This window comes from Cannabis sativa, chromosome 9 (assembly GCF_029168945.1).
Source record: "Cannabis sativa cultivar Pink pepper isolate KNU-18-1 chromosome 9, ASM2916894v1, whole genome shotgun sequence".
Lineage (NCBI taxonomy): Eukaryota > Viridiplantae > Streptophyta > Magnoliopsida > Rosales > Cannabaceae > Cannabis > Cannabis sativa.
The window spans coordinates 8,316,356-8,329,171 of record NC_083609.1 but is presented as its reverse complement, the minus strand read 5'-3'; the positions used below and the strand labels follow the sequence as shown (position 1 = coordinate 8,329,171).

The window sequence follows — 12,816 nt, the reverse complement described above, 5'->3', positions numbered from 1 at the left end:
CAAGATACCATCTGAATTTGTGCACAATATTCTAGTTTTAGAATTAACACTTAAAGGGAACCAACATTCGATACATTAGGAAAGTCATGATTCTATAATTGTACATCATGCTCCCAGGCGTCCATATTATTAGATTCCCAAAATAGAAGTTTTAAGAATCATCTTCTCTAAAAAAATTTAACGAGTGAATCAGAGAAACTAATACCATGAACAAGAGTTCATAATCACTCAGGATTTAGGCTGATCTACTATTAATCATCGTTAAAATACGAATTAGGACTTTATAGTAAACGACATGTTCATAAAGACAACTCTATTCATATCGGTCCTTGTCATTTATAATCTCTATTATATACAACACATTCACTTTGATGTCTCACTACATCCGTAATCTGAATTGAGATTACTTGCACTAAAGAACAGGCATCAATGAACCGTACAACAATTATTATTTAAAGATTTCATAATTTTAATATGTTGCTGACTATTTTATTCATAGCTAAGTGGTCTTAGGGCCAGTTTGGCACAGCTGTGTTGTGTGAAAAAGTAGTTGTAGTTGTGCCGTGAGAAAAAACAGTTGTAGCAAAATTGTGGAAAAAAGTTGAGTTGAGTGTTTGGTAAATATTAATTTTAAAGTACTGTGAGTTTTTAAGATTCTACTATAATAATGAGAATGAATTATTCTAGTTTATTATAATCATAAATCTATATAAAAAATTATGTTATATAATTTTTTTATTTTTTATATATTTTTAATTATTTTTTTCCTACACTATAAAATTATACACATTTGATAAAAATAATTCATGATAATATAAAAATAAAAAATATAAGAGATTTTTATAAAAAATATAAAAATTATAGGAAACTCTAAATTGATGTGATTTATTGATAATAAAAATAAAAAATATAAATATGAAGTATTTTTTAAAACAAAATAAAATATAAGAGATTTTAATATTATTTATTTTAAATATTTTTTCCTTCAAAAAAATATATTTTTATTTTTTGTAATATATAATAAATAATTAAATATGTTTTTAGTAAAAAAATAATTTATTATAGAGTTTTTTAATCACAACAGTTTTTTCTAAAAGTTAGGTTGTACCAGCTATAGTTTCTTCATAATAAATTCTTCAATAAGCTTTTTTTAACTGCTTACCAACCATCTTTTTATCACAGTTTTCTTTAAAAGCATTTTTTAGCTTTTTAAAAAGCTGTGCCAAACTGGCCCTTAGTTCTCTGTACAGCTACAAGTCGCAGCCTCATATATGAATACGGAATTTTTTAATATTTGATATAAATTATTCAATAATAAATATTAACAATTTAACATTCACACGTATATTAAATATTTAATTCTTTATTTAATAATCAAAAGTGTCTTTACAAATTTTTTAGGGCATAAACCCTGATAATCTCCCACTTGCCCTAAAAGTAAATGGGACATCTCCCTTAATCTCGTGTTAGCAATATAACCCATAAAAGATTTTCCTAGTAGCGCCTTTGTGAATAGATCTACGAGGTTATGTTCTGAAGCGATCTTCAAGACCGTCACATCACCTCTCTCTACTATACTCCTTATTATATGGTACTTCCTCTCAATGTGCTTGCCTCTCTTGTGGCTCCTTGGTTCCTTAGAGTTGGCCACCGCTCCATTGTTGTCACAGTAGAGCACCTGTAATTTTTCTACTTATGGAACTACTTCCACAGCAGTGTAGAATTTCTTCAACCAAACCGCTTCCTTAGCTGTTTTGCAAGGTGCTATATATTCGACTTCCATGGGTGAATCTGTAATACTAGTTTGCTTAATGCTTCTCCAGACTATATGTAATACTCGGAATTAAGAAATGGATTAGCAAAACCCTAACTAGATAATTATATATAATTGAGGAATTATATTATTATATAGTTCAATATTGTGATTTTATATGAATTTTAATATATTAAAGACCCCGTTGGTGAGCCAGGGGCATTTTGGTAATTATGATCCGAGAACGGTAAAATGATGAAATTAATTTAATTACATGCTTAATAGAACTATATTATTATATAGTATGCCTGTGTTGTCTTTTCAGGTGTGTTCTGACAGGTTAGCGCGGTATAGTCACAATCGGGAATTTCGGGCCGAACTGGGTTTGGGCCCGAAATGTAAATTGGATTAATTTATTTGGCATTTTATTTGATGAGTGATAATCTGAAATTAATTTTGAATTATGTATGCATGAAATGGCAAAATTACCCTTGTGAGGGTGTATGTGTGAATTTAAGCCATGAGGGCAAAATGGTCTTTTGACCTTTATTTCTCTACAATTAATAAAAGATGGAATTTTGAGGAAAATGAATAGAAAATTCTGGTTTTTCCTCCCTCATACCCGAACCCCTCTATCTCTCAACCCTCTTTAAATTTCAAACTTGATTTTGAAAAGATTTGCTTGGTTTGAAGCTTAGTATTTGAGGATTGATTGAGCTTGGCTTTAAATTGAGTTTGAGGTAACTTTCTTTGGCTTGAATCTTTGTTTAATTTTTGAGTTTAAGTCTTGAAAGAGCATGAAATATGATGTAAGTTGTGCTTATGAATTTGAGATGCATGTTGATGTTGTGGGATTGTTTTGAGCATGCTTGGAGCTTCAATCTTTTGAGTTTATTTGGATTAGGTTTGGATAGAAATTTTAAGGATTATACTTGTGTGTTTATTCTGTTATTGAGACCTAAAAATTGGTTGTGTGAAGCATGAGTTCTTGGCTTAATTTTGTAAGAATTCAAGATAGGATTTTCATGGAAGTAAGCTCAAGTTGGAGCTTTGATTTTCTTGAATTGGTAATCTGATTTTTGGGGGTTTATTGTTGAATTTTAATGCATAAGTATGTGTTTAAGACCCTACAGTATTTGCTAGCTTCTGTAAGTGGATTGATTGAGAATTTGGTTGTGAAAAGCAAGCTTGAGTTCATGGAACTCAAGCTTGGTGCTTTAATGACACTTTTTGATTTTTAGTGCAATTGTTGGGTTTAAGTTGTGAAATATGTTTATTATGACATATATTGATGCTCTGGAAAGTTTGGGAATGTTTGGGGATGATTTGAGTGAGTTTTGGGGGTTTAAAGATTGAGAAATTTCGTGTTCTCTGCCCAGACAACCGGAATTCCGGTTGGTTCATCCGGAATTCCGGTTGGAGTTCATCGGGAAATGCTGAATTTTGTTTCGGCCATAATTTTTGACTCGGAACTCCGTTTGGGACGTTCTTTATACCGTTGGAAAGATCTTTTCGAGCTCTATGTGATTATCTGTATTTGAAATGCCATGAATTTATTTTATGAATATGAAAGCAGGGGTTAACCCTATATGTGAAAAATCCCGGATTGTGTGACTAGGATTATCGGCACCTGGTCAGGAGCACCCGGGGATTCGAAATCTCTGCCTTTGCGGGACAACAGGTAAGACAGTAGTTGCACGTAGAGATATGCACGGTGGTGCTTATATTGAATATTATATTGGTGATAATTAGAAACCGAGATTAGGGTTATTACCCTAAAGTAAGCGGTTTAATGGCCTAGGGTTATTACCCTAGTAATTATTAATGTGTAAATGCTATGCCATGCTAAATATATTGTAATAAAGAATTATGCGCTCAAGGCATAATTAAGTTAGACTCGGTAAATTAGTACCTTGAGTTTGATAGTAATGCGGTCTGGGGTTATTACCCTAGAAGTTATGTGAAGGTAAGAAAGTCATGATGTACAATAATATTGCTAATCAAGTGAAAGCATGAATTAGGGTTATTAATCTCTATAAGTGTTATTTTGAGCATGCAATGATATGTTATATGAGAGACTATTTGGTATGTAATTTAGGGTTATTACCCTAAGATTCTATATGTTTTGTTATCTATTGAATACATACATATATTTCAAGAGTTATGTGCATAAGACATAACTTGGTTAGACCTAGTATATTACTAGGATAAACCACTGAAAGAACGTAATGTATGGATTACGTAAATATATATGAATAGGGTTATGTGAGGAAGGCATAACCAGGTTAGACTCGGTAATTATAATCGAGATAAACCTTACTAAGGCCTTATTGTAAATAGACGTGTGAGCGTAACACGTAGGTCTATGCTACATAGACATATATAGGCGTGTGAGCGTAACACGCATGTCTATAGCAAATAGACAAATAGTGCAGTGGCACCAATAATTATATGATAAATATATATGTTGAGACTAAGGGTTATGCGCTCAAGGCATAACCAGGTTGGACTCGGTAACAAGAACCGAGATGAACTGATCTAAGGCCTTATTGTAAATAGACGTGTGAGAGCAACACGTGGGTCTACGCCACGTAGACATAAATAGACGTGTGAGTGCAACACGTAGGTCTACGCCACGCAGACATAAATAGGCATGTGAGCGTAACATGCAGGTCTGTGTCACACAGACAAATTTGAATAGCATTGTTATTTATATTGTATGATGAGCATATTATTGATATGTTTTATACTGTCTTACTGGGCTTGGCTCACGGGTGCTCTACTGTGCAGGAAAGGATAAGTCAGTGGCTGATCAACCATGAGTTTGAGGAGCAAGATGAAGAATGTACATGTTCAAGCCATATCAGACCAAGCGGGTTAAGGGTCTATCAGTGATGAACTTTTGAATTCTATTTTGCCGTTCAGGTCGGCTAGAAATAAATGACTTGTAATAACGTTTGTAAATATTTTTGGGATCCCAACTATTTTAAAAGTTTTAAATATATTACAAGTTTATTTTCCTTCTGTTTAATATAAAAGTTTAAATTGTGCGCTATTTTGATTAGTAATCCCGTTTAGGGGATTAGGGTTTCATAAGTATTTTGGGTAGCGTGCCTAATTATTTAGGGCGTTACACTATAGCACCTCCACCAAGAGTAAATAATGACCCAAATATTGACTTTCGACTAACTTTGTCTAATTAAAAATCAGAATTAGTATATTCAGTAGGATTTAACTCTCTACCAGAATATACAAGCATGAGATCTCTCATTCTCCGAAGATACTTGAGAATGTACTTTATAGCAATCTAGTGTTCCAAACTTGGATTTGATTGATAATGAATAACAATCCCTAAAATGTATCATATGTCAGGTTTTGTACACAACATTGCATACATCAAGTTTCCAACTGTCGATGCATAAGTGTACTTTCTCATGTCCTCTTCCTCTTGAGGAGTCTTTGGACATTGATCTTTACATAAAGTAATTCCATGTCTAGACGGCAGTTGTCCTTTTTTAGAATTCTCCATTAATAATCTTTCTAGCACCTTATCAATATATGTTGCTTGTCACAAAGTATAATACCCCAAAAAATTCTTGGAAAAACAGAGCACCATTAAAACCCAAAACATGCGAATCACGTAACCTTAAAATTTCTAGCCCTAGATTACTAAAAAAATTCATTTAAACCCTTATTTCAAGAAATAAATGATGTAACAAAAATATAGGAGAAACAAAACAAGAAGAAATTAGAAGATTGATAAAGAAAGGTCACTTAATGGTTTGATGTAAGAAGTTGGGTGCCGAAGAATATTTTGTTGAAAACTCCTGATGCAGAGATCCTAGATGATGTCGATTCTGGGTTTGAGGAATAAAATCACTTGATACTCGAAGAAAATATGTAAAGGATAACGAGGGCATGCAATTTCAGTATGCAAATTGGTTTTAAGTTTTTTGACTTCTAAGAGCTTCGTGAATGATAATGGCAGAATAGAAGGAATTTTGGGTTTAATATCCAAATGATGAAAATCGTTTGATTACAATGATGACTGATCGAACGGATGAGAATTATTGGGAAAAGAAGGTTCAGTGTAATAAATGTTGAAGTAATGTGTACCTCAAAATTTTGAACCACCAAAATAAAGCGTGCAATTTTTAAATGGGAAAAATATGATCGTACCCTTTAAGAAATTAAAAAGTTATTTCTATTTTAAAAAATACTTCTTAGGGAGCAATTGTTATACCCATATTTCGAGAAGTAATATGGTGCTGACACATGTAATGAAGCTAGAATATGAACCAACCCTAATTATACAATAATAAATACATTTAGACAACTTGCCTCAGGAAGTACAGCTAGTAAGAATATTCGAAATCTGATGTGGTGTAGTCTAAGAGTTTTAAACACACTCTTATAGACTAACATATAGTTCCTCTTCTTAATCTTAGGATTTACTTGATTGTCTTCCAATGTTCTTCTCCTGAATTAATCTGATACCTACTCATTACTCCCACTCAACAGCAGGTGTCTGGTCTAAGGCATACAAAAGCATATCTAAGACCTCTCACTGTTGATATAAGAAATTCTTTCATGGCTTTATCTTTTCTGGAATAGTTAAGACTTTTCCTTAGATAAATAAAATCTATACCTAAGAAGTTGTGAAGCTTCTATAGATTGCCATTAGAAAGAAAATGCTTCAGCATCTTACTAAAGTAAGTTGCTTGCATTAGAGTAAGTAATTACCAGGTATACCACAAGCCATAGGTTTACTAGGAACAGGAAGTTTTGTTAAGTCCATTGAATGGACTTATAAACGAAAATTTCCTTTTATGTCCTTGTAGTAGAAAATTTTAGGTTATTCCATGTGAATGGATTAAACCATAGTTCTATTGGCTTTCTTCTTAGTTTCTTATCTTAACAATCCATTACTTGTTTAAACTCACAATGGATATTAATCACTAGTGTCTCCCAAGTCATAAGAAGGTGAGTTCCTAGAAACTCTCCCACTACGACAAGGTACCGTGAATTATGTCTAAGAAAATGGTATTGACCTCTTCGGTTGTGACAAGACAACAGAGGCAGTGGGATCATCATATGTTATATAAGATGATAGAACACTTTTGGAATCAAGAAAAATGTCTCCTTTATTTTCTACTTGTTTTCACACTTAGTCATTATCTTAGAAAAGTAGTATTTGTTTGAACAAACACTTTCTTATCTATTGACAATGGGATGGTCCACCCCTAATCACTTAGAATAGAAAATGCAAACTCTCGATTTTTACAAGGTTCGGTAGAGCTATGCCACCTACGTTCTTGGTCTTCAAAGCTATGGACCTAGCTTTGAGTTCCAATATCGAGCCAAGTTAACGAGCTTGACTAACCCTTACAACCGGGAAATTTTCACCAAGGTATTTCCAAACCTCTTACAATAGTTTCGCACCCCCGAGGACTATTAACCTCTTTCTCGGATTGTTGAAGTGCCAATCTCACTATTACCGGGTTGTTTACAATACCGGTGCCAACCTCACCTCAATCACAATATGGAAATGTGTTTGATATACAAGCTAAAATCACTCTAGAAATATGATGATACAATGGAAACCTAGAGTGAAAAGCAAGCACACTTAAGATGAATAAAATCAAATTTTGGCTCAAAGTGTGTGAAAAGTGTATGTTTGGATTTCAAACTTGGAAGCTCCTTAATCTCACTTAGATAGGTTAGATGTTTGTAATAAATGCTCAACCAACTTATTTTTTGAAAGAAAAATCGAGTTTATATAGTGTTGGAAGGAAAACTAGCCGTTTATAGCCGTTAGCACGTTTCTCGAGGTGAGGTCAGCCGTGAACCGGAAGTCCGGATGGGAACCGGAATTCTGGATTGATTACAACCGGAATTCTGGTTGCCAACCGGAATTCCGGATGACTGACCAGAGGCAAAAATGCCATTTTTCGGGACTTAAACGCGCATAACTTCTTACTCGATTATCCGATTTCAGAAATTCCAACTTTGTTCTCTTAGTTAAACAAAATGTGATTTAGAAATTCAATCAAAAAAAATTTTGAACTATCGTGTGAGAAAACTTGTTGCACAAGTTAGTGAATGGGCCAAAATTCAAATTTATAAAAACTTAGTGTGCTATGCAAATCACTTTAACAAGACTAAAGTAAATTTATACCATTTGATTTTGAGTAGTCTTGATGTAGATGAGCCTCCTAGCTTGATTTGCATGTTTTTGATCCCATGTTGACTTTTCCCGAGAGTTGACCTTGACTTTGACTTTGACTTTGACTTTCAGGTTGACTTTCAGGTTGACTTTTTGACTTTGGGCTTTTGAAGACCTCTTTTGAATAGGGTCTTGAGTTGTTGATCCCTTGATGAATCTTTTGCTCTTTATATGCTTGTTGAATCCATTTAGTGTTGCTTTCAAAAGTTTGGTAAAAATACCAAAATATTTATTTTCTCATTTAAATTTGCTACAAAATCAATAAATCATTAGTAACAAATAATAATCAAATATTTGTTAATCATCAAAACAAGGAGATCTAAAAGTTTGAGTTAACAATCTCCCCCTTTTTGATGATATCAAATATTTGATTATTTTGAAAGGGAAAGAAAAATTTAAACAAAGTAAATTGGATTAGCTCCCCCTTAATGTGTGCAAGAAAAAAAATTTACCTTTTAATTTTACCTTGCATGAATTTGTAAACTCCCCCTCAATTTTTACTTATGATAAATAGATTAGATACCAAAAAAAAATTTGAGGTGATGCCAAAAATTAATCAATAGTTGTTCTCCCCCTTTTGATTCATCAAAAAGGGTGGCAAGGAATTCACAAAATATAAAAGAAAAGAGAGAAAAAAAAATAATAAAGATAAAAACAAAGCAACATTCCAATGCATTAAAAAAAAACCATAACATCCAAAATAACATTCAACACAAAAAAAGATAAAACAAATAAAAGGACCAACTAACACAAAGTCAAGAGGCATGAAGCTTTTGCACACAACCAAAAACAAAATAAAAAGAAACTAAATATGCCAAAAAAATGATGCAAGAACTAGTTTGGTGGGGGGCCAAAGCGATCCATGTATGCCCTCCATTGTGCCATCTCCTCTTGAACATTTGCAAACCCATGAACCATGTCACTCCTCATGGTGTTGATATCATTGTTAAGGTTGGTGAGTTGTGAGTTGAGATCATTCCTCAAGGTTTGAAATTGATTGTCAACCGAAGTGTGAAGACAAGTAAAAGTTTCCTCAAGGTTGAATTGGGGAAAGTTAGGCATGGGAGGAGCTTGAGGAGGCATCTCTTCTTCTTCTTCTTCACTTTCACTTGCGGGCAAATTAATTTCTTCATCATCACTCTCCAAATCAATTTGCATTCTTTGCCCTCTTTTTGGTGTGAACACCCATTCATTGTTAAGGAATTTGTAACCCATAGCCTTGAAAGTTTTGGATCCTAGAATGTCACTAGAGGTAGGATCATTTTTCTTTTCATGTAGGGTAGGGATTCCTAAGAGAGGAAAAAGGTAGCTAAGAAGAAAACCAAAAGGAAGTGCCTTAATCATATTAGGCTTGTCCACATCAATTATGAATTTTAAAATAAGATAGCCTAGATTGATTGGTGTAGTTTTGGCTATGATGAGATGCAAGAGTAATTGATCAATGGAATTTATCTCATCTTGGTGTCCACTTCTAGGAGCAAGATTTGCAACAATGAATTTGTGGAGAATTTTAGCCTCTAAAGTGAGTTGGTGTCTTTTTGGTCTCATAATAAAAGGGCCATCACCACAAATATTCCTAGAGCATTCATCAAAGTTAAAAATGGCATCATTTTTTATAGAAAGTTTGGGTTCAAGTAATATGCCACTATTTGGTGCTCCTAACATGTCATTGAGAGAGCTACATTGAGTTCAAAAGCTACTCCTCTAAGGGTTCCTTTAACACCTAAAGGTTCTAAGGTAGGTTTAATGCAAGCATAAAAACCTTGGACTAGTCTAGGATACAATGGAGTATTAATTTGAATGAAAGATGTCCATCCTAGGGTATCAAAGTGATGACTAAAATCAACATAATCAAGGCTAGAGAGATCACAAATTTTACCTTTGAGAATCTTCCTAGAAGAGAAATCATTGACAAATTTGTTGTGATCCTCATCATTGAAGAATAGAGTGGGCTCTTGCCTTGCTTTTGCCCTTATTTCCCTTTGTTGAATTGCACTAGCCATTCTCTTGTGAGCTCTTGAGGAGGGATTAGATGAGGAAGCCATTGAAGAACACACCTTTTTTTTTTTTAATTATTGGAAGATGAAAGTGAGGTTTTGAAAGAGAGAATTTGAGAGAAAAGGGAGGAGTGGCTGCTGTATTAGGTTAGAAAATCTGAATGGGGAATGAAAATTTCTGTGGTAGGGTTTTAAAGGGGAAAAATTGCACTGAAAAGACGAATTTGACCTTATTTTCTGGTCCTGCGCCATCCGGAATTCCGGATGGTACAACCGGAATTCCGGTTGGTGCAGTAGACCAGAAAAAATCCCCCTAAAATCGTCCTAAAAATTCCTATTTTAACCCAAATGACCCCAAACCAATTCTAATACCTTTAATATGATAAAACAAAATTGCTCAAACAAGAAAAACTGAAAAATAATGAAAAATGACGATTTACGGTAAGTTTTTCGAAAATTGCCAAGAAAACTAGAACCTTACCGAAAATGAGTTTTAAGCAACGAAACTGAAAAATTCTTTTTCCGACAGTTTGATAAAATAAAATGTGAGGTGTACAAACTTACGGAATCGAAAAATGTTGAAAAATGAGAAAGTTTGGCAAAAAACACTCTTTTAGGCCTAAAAATCTATAAATTCAACAAGTGAGGTACCAAAAATTTGTTCCATGCAAATTTCAATCAAGATAAACCTATAGGCACACTAAATACATTCTATTTCACATATTCAAGCATATAGACACATAAGAAAATCAAATATGCAAAAATTCACATGTTCACTTGTTTAAAAAACAAGTCCAAAGTTCACCAAAAATCCACATTTTGACCTATAATTTTGAGTTTTCAACAAGTATAGTTCATATAGGTCAAGTATCAATAAATTTTCTCATCTATGCATATAAATCTCATTAATATCATATTTGGAATAATTATGCATAAATAAGTAAGTAAAGAGATATGAAATTTTTCATAGCTAACAAACCTTATATTTCATTTAAGTTGGTCATGCCTAGCTCTCTTCTAATGAAACTAAATCTCTCATCACTAAGAGGCTTGGTGAATATATCCGCTAATTGGAATTCGGTGCTCACAAAGTCTAGCATAATATCACCTCTTTGGATATGATCTCTAAGGAAGTGGTGCCTTATGTCAATATGCTTGGCTCTAGAATGCAATATTAGATTCTTAGAGAGGTTAATGGCACTAGTGTTATCACACTTTATGGGTGTACATTCAAAATCAATATCAAAATCCTTAAGAGTTTGTTTCATCCAAAGTATTTGTGCACAACAACTACCCGCGGCTATATATTCGGCTTCGGTTGTGGATAGAGCTACCGAGTTTTGTTTCTTCCTAAACCATGACACTAAGGAATTTCCTAGAAAGTGACAAGTTCCACTAGTACTTTTTCTATCAGTCTTACAACCGGCAAAGTCGGCATCCGAGTAGCTAACTATTTCAAAGTTTGAGTTCTTGGGGTACCAAAGTCCTAGATTCATTGTGCCTATCAAGTATCTAAATATTCTCTTAACGACACTCAAGTGGGATTCTTTAGGACAAGATTGGTACCTAGCACAAAGACCAACACTAAACAAAATATCCGGTCTACTAGCGGTTAAATATAATAAAGAGCCAATCATACCTCGATACTTGGTGATGTCCACATTCTTACCGCTTTCATCTTTGTCCATCTTTATGGATGTGCTCATGGGTGTATTCATGGACTTTGCATTTGCCAAGTCAAACTTTTGAAGAAGATCCTTGATGTACTTAGTTTGACCTATGAATATGCCATTCTTTTGTTGCTTGATTTGAAGTCCAAGGAAAAAGTTGAGTTCTCCCATCATGCTCATCTCAAACTCACTATGCATACACTTAGAAAATTCTTCACAAAGAGCATCATTAGTAGCACCAAAGATAATATCATCAACATAAATTTGTACTATAATAATGTCTTTCGATTTTCTTTTTATAAAAAGTGTATTATCCGCTTTACCCATTGAAAAACCATTTGAAATAAGAAAAGTGCTTAATCTTTCATACCAAGCTCTAGGAGCTTGCTTTAAACCATATAACGCCTTTTTCAATTTGTAAACATGGTTAGGGTAATTATGATTTTGAAAACCAGGTGGTTGAGAGACATAAACCTCTTCCATAATGTACCCATTTAAGAATGAGCTTTTTACATCCATTTGGTACAAGATAAAATTCTTGTGGCATGCAAAAGCTAACAACATTCTAATGGACTCAAGTCTTGCTACCGGGGCAAAGGTTTACTCATAATCAATTCCTTCTTCTTGATTGTAACCTTGGGCCACTAATCTAGCCTTGTTACGCACAATGACCCCATGCTCATCTACCTTATTTCTATAGACCCATTTTGTTCCAATCACCGATTGATGTGACGGTCTTGGAACTAACTCCCAAACATTATTTCTTATAAATTGATTTATTTCTTCTTGCATAGCTAGAAGCCAAAATTCATCAACTTCGACCTCTTTAAAATTCTTTGGTTCAATTTGAGAAATAAAAGCAATGAAATTACACAAGTTTCTAAGGGAGTTTCTAGTAGTGACACCTTGAGAAGGATCACCTAGAATTTGGTCTATAGGATGAGCACTTTTGAATTTCCACTCATGTGGAAGGTTAGAGTTCATACCTTGGCTTTCATTTACCTTTTCCACGGGTGGTTCCTCTTTGGGAGTTTGTGAAGGAGCATTGGAAGTCTCTCCAATTTCGAGATTTTGAATCTCATCTCCCAAACCTACAACATCATCATCTAAACTTTTGCTTGTAGGCGGGTTAGTCTCATCAAAGGCAACATGAATAGATTCTTCAACAAC

The 12,816-nt window shown here is 33.8% G+C and overlaps 1 long non-coding RNA gene across 1 annotated transcript; it reads left to right on the top strand.

Annotated features, from left to right (window-relative positions):
• Nucleotides 1-2,292: 2,292 nt before the first annotated feature.
• LOC133030944 (uncharacterized) lies at nucleotides 2,293-4,778 on the top strand. Its single transcript, XR_009684480.1, has 3 exons — nucleotides 2,293-2,493; nucleotides 3,372-3,434; nucleotides 4,544-4,778. It is a non-coding gene; the product is annotated as an uncharacterized LOC133030944 (long non-coding RNA).
• The last annotated feature ends 8,038 nt before the right edge of the window (nucleotides 4,779-12,816 follow it).